At 32.2% G+C, this 7,293-nt stretch overlaps 1 pseudogene; it reads right to left on the bottom strand.

The window, feature by feature from the left end:
• Window positions 1-5,064: 5,064 nt before the first annotated feature.
• LOC145109141 (putative E3 ubiquitin-protein ligase ARI5 pseudogene) lies at window positions 5,065-7,117 on the bottom strand (annotated as a pseudogene).
• Window positions 7,118-7,293: the final 176 nt, after the last annotated feature.

The raw sequence follows: 7,293 nt of genomic DNA, 5'->3' as shown, positions 1-7,293 counted from the left end.
AACAATTAGGTTTTTGTCGGTGAATCAGTGCTTTCCTTGGTTACTTTTTTTTAAAGAAAGTTGATTTATACCCATAAAGTATCCTTACTAGGATAGCTTTTGTGCCGTATTAAAGATGGGATGACCAAGACATCAATTGAAATACTAGCTTTCTTTTCAGAGAAGTTACTTAATAACTTGCATTAGGTATATAATTAATATGACATCAATTGAGAAGTTACTTGATAACTTACATTAGGTATATAATTAATATGAGTATATAAATGTATATCTTGACTTGTATATAATATGAGTATATAAATATAAATGTATATCTTGACTTGTAGAAAAAAAATATGAGTATATAGTTGTATATCTTGACGACTTGTAGGAAAAAAAAAACAAAAAAGAAAAAAAAAAACTGAAGGATAATTTGCATGTTTAGCATTTAAATTAAATTATATATATATATATATATATATATATATATATATATATATATATATATATATTGGTCCCTCTTATGTATTGAGAAAACTATATTGCCTTTACATACTTTCTTCTTTAATTAATATATTGATTAATTAATTATAAAATTAAAATATAGACAGAGGTTCACTCATTTCCCTCATCTTTGTCAAAACGACATGATCTCACATTAGACCGGTTATACCCTCAATTCGGACCTTCCTAAGGGTTTGAAACCATTCTTCTCCGGCTCAATCGCACCCTCATCTCCCTGCACCATGTGAAAATTAAGGGCATGTTTGGGAGTCCATTTGAAACTCCTTATCGACTTTTTGGAAAAACCATGTATTCTTAGCTTTTGAACAAATCATTTTTTCACTAAAAAAGTTAGTTTTTACCAAACATTTTTTTAACTTATTGGTTTTTTGAAAAGCCAATAAATTAATAAGTCATTTTAAAAAGCAAAAAGCACTCCCAAACACCCTAACCATTGTTGATGTCTCATTGAATCATTAGCATGAAACTCAAACATTGATGAAGTCTCCTTGAATCGCCATCATGAAACTCAATTTTAGGTTAGATTTTCATCTCACTGGACCACTACTGCCAATCTTAGATCTTAGGAATAAGTGTTGTTATGATTCTCCAAGAACAAATTTAACTTCAATTTTAAGTTTCAAGTTTGATTTCATGTTCAATTTCATCAAGTTTCATCATGTATTTGGTTTGATATTGAGTTTCCGGTTCTATTTCAGTAAGTTCCATTAATTTTAAGTTTCTGATTCGATTTCATCAGTTTTTAGTGTTGGTTTTGAGTTTCGTGTTTGATTTCATCAAAGCTCTATCAATTTTAAGTTTTAGATTTTGATGTAAGGTAATTTCATCATATTTATTTGTTTTCGGTTTTGTGTTTCAAGTTCAATTTCATCAAGTTCCATCGGTTTCAGGTTTAATTTCATCAAGATTCATTAGGTTTTTAGTTTTGGTTTTGAGCTTCGTATTAATTTTCATCAAGTTCCATCGAGTTTGAGTTTCAATTTTTTAATTTCAAGTTGGTTTCAAGTTTTGAGTTTTGCCGATTGAGTTTCCGGTTGAAGAAAAAGACGAGGGGAAGACACAGAAGACACATGGGTATGGGTGGCAGTGGGGCCAATTTCATCTTTGTAATTATCAGGGCGTCTCGTTAATTTTGTAGATCCTGTGCAAAACTTAAAAATGGACCCCTAAATATAATTTTTAATATATAAGCAAAATTCTCCCTAATAAATGGAAATACTTTTGCCACTTGTCATCTTCTCCTTCATTTTGACACATGTCATTTTCTAGAATTTTTAAAATTGTATTTTCCACATATATTTTTTGGGGATTTCAATTTTCTTAAAATAAATTTCCAAAAATTCTAACGGGTTATATATATATATATATATATATATATATATATATATATATATATATATATATATATATATATATATATATATATATATATATATATATATGGTGGGGTTCAATAGAGAACCATAATTAACCAAGGAACCAAGGAACCAATCGTGAGCGTTGGAAATCATAACGATCAACGGGCAAGGAAATAGATGTACACTTTTACATTGGACGCACACACACCGGATTATACCAAAAAATCCACCCTTACAAAAAAACTCACCACTTTTTTTCGTTTAAAATTTTTTTTAGGCCATGTTTTTTATCAAAAAAAAAAACCGAATATACCGTTGTTCACGATTTTTCGTCCTATTTCCATAGAGATCCATGATGATATATAAAAAACGAACTTTTTCTTTTTCGAAAAAAACCCACTTCATTTTCTTTGATTAAAAAGTTAAGGTCTATTTTTTATAGAAAAAAATTAATAAATATATTAAAATTCATATTTTTTGTACTTTTTAAACATAGATTCATATTCATGTTAAAAAAAAAACGATATTTCAATTCAGATTCACATTGTGAACCTGTTCAGATTCATATTGTAAACCTGTTCAGATTCACATTGTGAACCTCCTCAAATTCACAGTGTGCATAATAATAACTCAGATTCCCAGTGTGAATCTGAACTGATCGGAGCTTTTTCACATTGTGAATGTTAAAATTTGAAATATTTACAGTTTAGATTCACAGTGTGAATCTACACTGATCGAGGTTTTTTTTTTTTTTTTTTTGTGAACATTCTCAGATTCACAGTGTGCATAATAGTAATTCAGATTCACAATGTGAATCTGAACTGTTCGAGATTTTTCATATTGTGAATGTTAAAAATTGAAATATTTACGGTTTAGATTCACAGTGTGAATCTACACTGTTTTTTTTTTTTTTTTAATCGGTGTTGATGTTTATTAATAGAGTACAAAAAGTTAATATTTTTGGTATAATTAGTTTTTTTTGATAAAAATAAACTTAAATATTGAAAAAACTAAGAAAATTAAGTGTGTTTTTTTCGAGAAAAAAAGTTCGTTTTTTATATATCATCATGGATCTCTATGGAAAGAGAACGAAAAATCGTGAACAACGGTATATTCAGTTTTTTTTCGATAAAAAACTTGGCCTAAAAAAAATTTTAAATGAAAAAAAGGAAGCGAGTTTTGTTATAATCCGGTATATGTGCGTCCATTATAAAATTTTACAACCCTTCCTTTTGCCGTTGATCGCTTTAAATTCCGACGCTTTGGATTGATTCCTTGGTTCCTTGATTAATAATGGTTCTCTATTGAACTTTTCCATATATATATATATATATATATATATATATATATATATATATATATATATATATATATAAGGTTATCAGTGTATTAACTTGATAATAAATTCTCATAAACGCTCCAAACGATTTGATTTCTTTCATAAATGTTCCAAAAGATATGGAAAAACATTATTTTATAAAATATTTAATGTTTATATATATTTATATTAAATTTTTATTTATAATAAACCCGTATAATACACAGGTCTCACACCTAGTTTGTTAATACTCTAACAAGTTAGTTAAATGGTATCATTTTATCAAGATTTGTGTTCATCCTATGATTTATGGATTTTTTTTGTTAGTTTCCTAGTTTATTGGTTATCTCACTGACTTACAAAAATAAGAAATAAATTTCTGATTTCTTTTGGAATTAATTAGCCATCTAAATATTACTGTTCGATTACATATATACATATACATATATTTTAAAAAGTTTGGGCCCCTCTTATGAAATGGATCCTGTGTGGTTTCCCACATCGCACACAATTTGGAGAGGCCTATGGTAATTATAAATAATAAACTGCTTGAAAAATAAATAAATAAGGTAATATAATCTTTTCATATATGTAAAGGACTATAAACGCACCAAAAACATAGGACATCGAAATTAAATAATATATATGAACTAAGCAAGCAAATTTCGTACTCTTCAGTTTAACTGTCACCAAACAATGCAATGTAAGAAACTCAAAGAATAAATAAACTTATTCGAGTAATCGAGTCAGTCAAACATCGTGACAAACTAACGAAATCATCAAACTAAAATATATATTGAGATCTTTTTTAGTATAATAACAAATATAGAACTAAAAAGCCAAAAGGGAAGTAAAGAAATTAATTAAATTGAATAAAATACGAAACCACGGATTAGTATGCATCCATGACGATAACTATGTCAAACAAGATTCCAAAATTTGTTACCGAAAATATCGTTCATTTACTTATTTAACCAAATTACATCGTTTTCATTTATTATAAGATAATAGCATCTTTATAAACGTCACTATCATACTAATTAATCTATCATTTCTTTTAGAAGCACTTTAAAAGACTTGATGGAAAAGTTTTAAGCTAAGGCCAAAAGTAAATGGCATATGATGCAATCACATTCTTGCCTTTCACTTGCAACCCTTCTTTCTTTTCTACAGCCACAACTTTTTTTTTTTTTTTTTTTTTGCATACAAAATACAAGTGCCATAAGTCACAACCATCTTATACATGATCCAAAAAAGACGACCATAAATATTTATTCACCACAATATTATATCGTTTTGTTTCAACACACCGTATCACTCTTTAGCCCACATTTGTTACTACGAACACATTAAACTTTTGTACTAATATTACGCACACTTTGAAACTACATGTATGTCAATGTGACAAAAATTACAATTTCTTTCCCGGTACGTCTGTCAATCAATCTACTAGACAGTCTACCGGTTTGTCAATCAATCATCAATCTAACAGTCTATCTACTATTATACAACTCTATCAGTCTGTCAATCAATCTACCAATCAGTCCTACCAGTTTACTAGTCTATCAATATACCGTTCTAAAATTCGACAAAGCTTGTATACCATTTTACAACACGACCAAGCTTGTCAATCTACTCATCTGTCTAGACTCTACCGGTCTATCAATCAACCGGTCTGTCTACTAGTCTATCAATCAACCAGTCTGTCTAGATAGACTCTACCGGTCTATCAATCAACCAGTCTATCTACCAGTCTATCAATCAACCAGTCTGTCTAGATAGACTCTACCGGTCTATCAATCAACCAGTCTATCTACCAGTCTATCAATCAACCAGACCTCAGAAGAGGGAAAAACAGCATAGAAACAAGACACAATGTTCAAATTCTCCACAAAAGTAAACGTTTTATAATTTAGAAGGAAAGCTATATAAAGTTTACGCAATTTTATGAAAGAAACTATACCAAAATACCTGTGCATACAATTCAAATCTATCAAACATCCCCAAACATAATCAAACCTTAAAAATTTTCACAAATCATAATCACCACTCGACGATTCACCAACCCTCATTGTGATCTTCATCCTCTTGGAACCATCAGCACCACCGTTCCCCCTGGTTCGACCCTTCGAACCACCTGCTGCACCCTGGTCCGAACCACTTCCACTTTTTCCAACCTCCGAAAGCCCACTCTGTAAAGCCCTCACCAAATTCTCAAAATAAGCTCGAGTCACAATAGTCAAATCCACTAACTTCACTCTGAAATTACTAAACTGTTCTTCACTGGGTTTTTCCTTTTCATCTCCTTCTTTTGTAATGTAACTTTGAAGCTCCTTTTCTGCACAAAGATGGAGTCTTTCTAATCCAGATTCTGCTTCTCCTTGTACGTATTCAAAAAAAGATTTTTTTGCTTCTTCTTCTTTGGGTATGTAGTATCCATATGCGTATGTCCATTTAAGAACTCTTCTACATTCAACTATTTGTAACCAAGCGTCTATGATGAAATGTAGTTGTGATTCTGGTTGGCAGAAATTCAAGCTGAGTGTTTTGATATGGATTTCATCGATCCTGTGCATGTCTGAAAGTGCTTGTTTTCTTGATTTTTCATTTGCAGCCCATCGTTCATAGTAATGTGTGTATCTTTCTATTGCTTTTTTAGCTAACTCTCTTTGTCGTTCAGATTCGGGAATTAGTCCACCTTCTTGGGATTTGGTATATCGATTGCATGCTCTTCCATCGTGTCCTACATATGGGCCAAGACATAGCCAACAGAACTCGAATCCACATGGAGGTCTGCAAGTCATGTGCATACAACCATGATTCTTTTCAATTGATCGTTTGCATTTCGGACATGGCTTTGTGTATGCGAGGATCCAGTTTGTGTTTTCAGCTTCTGTGCTGTTTTTGAGAACCCATTTAGCTACGGTTTCACAACCTAGAGGACGATGAGCGTCTTCCATACACTTCCAGCAGAAAGTATGCTTACAGAGACAAGAAACATCGTAGTTACCAGTTTCGGAATCATCGTTGAATTCTACAGCGTAATCGCAACCTGGACCAGGGCACCATTTGATCTTCTCGTTGCTCTCGACATAAGACATGAGAAGAAAACGGGCGTACCTTTTCTTTTTGTTCTCCGGAGCTAACGCTTTGACCATGTCCGGACCAACAGCAGCGTCACAAGAAGGTTCCGGACACTTTAGAGTTAAGCATCCAGGGCCGTCGTCGATGGCGGTGCAAACGTAAGCCGTCCAACACGTCTTACAGAATTGATGATCGCATCCACATGTCGCAGTGTTACGCTTTCTAATCGATTCAAAACAAATCCCACAATCGACAAATTCTTTACCTGATTGAGGGAATTTAATAGCCGGATCAACGTCCGGTAAACCAACAAATCTACGAACTTTATCTTCGTCTTCAAACCAAGCTTCGTGAACACTATTCACAACCCAATTATAACGCAGCAACAGCATGCACGCAATATCTCTCGGCATCATCGGTAGAACCGCGATAACCCTAGTGATGTCTTCCTCTTGACGCTGAAACAGGTCATCTTCTTTCAGTATCACATAGCTTTTCTTGCTAGTACACTTTACGCTATTGATCAGAACATTGGAATCATCGGTCCCATCATCTACATCAATGCCATCATCACCATCGTTATAATCGTCGCCAGTATAGTCATCATCGTAGTAATCTTCATCATCAGAAGAAACAGGGGATGCAAATCGCAAAAGAGCAGGATCAAGGTCGGAATCCATGGGTTGCATGGAGGAAAGCGATGAAATTGTAAATAAATAATTAGTTTATACTAAAATTGAGGGCGATCGGGGATCGATCAAGTTGAGATTGATCAGGAGAATTTAGGGTTTAAGAAGGAGTGTTCGAGTGACGAAGATAGCGAAATAATTGGGGATTCTTGGAGGTTAATTTACAGAATTTATCGGAGAAAGTGAAGACCAAGACTTTTAACTTTTAAGGTTCGATGTAACTTCGATTTTTGGGCCCAAGTGGCCCAAAATTGAATGGTATATATGTTGCAAAATTGATCTCGATTAATATAGTAAAAGTATAACAAATTATTGGAAAGTTTATTTTATTATTAAATTG

Source organism: Lactuca virosa, chromosome 4, assembly GCF_052849685.1.
Source record: "Lactuca virosa cultivar CGN04683 chromosome 4, Lactuca_virosa_CGN04683_v6, whole genome shotgun sequence".
Classification (NCBI taxonomy): domain Eukaryota; kingdom Viridiplantae; phylum Streptophyta; class Magnoliopsida; order Asterales; family Asteraceae; genus Lactuca; species Lactuca virosa.
The sequence above is the reverse complement of the archived record's forward strand: the minus strand, read 5'-3'. Positions and strand labels throughout refer to the sequence as shown.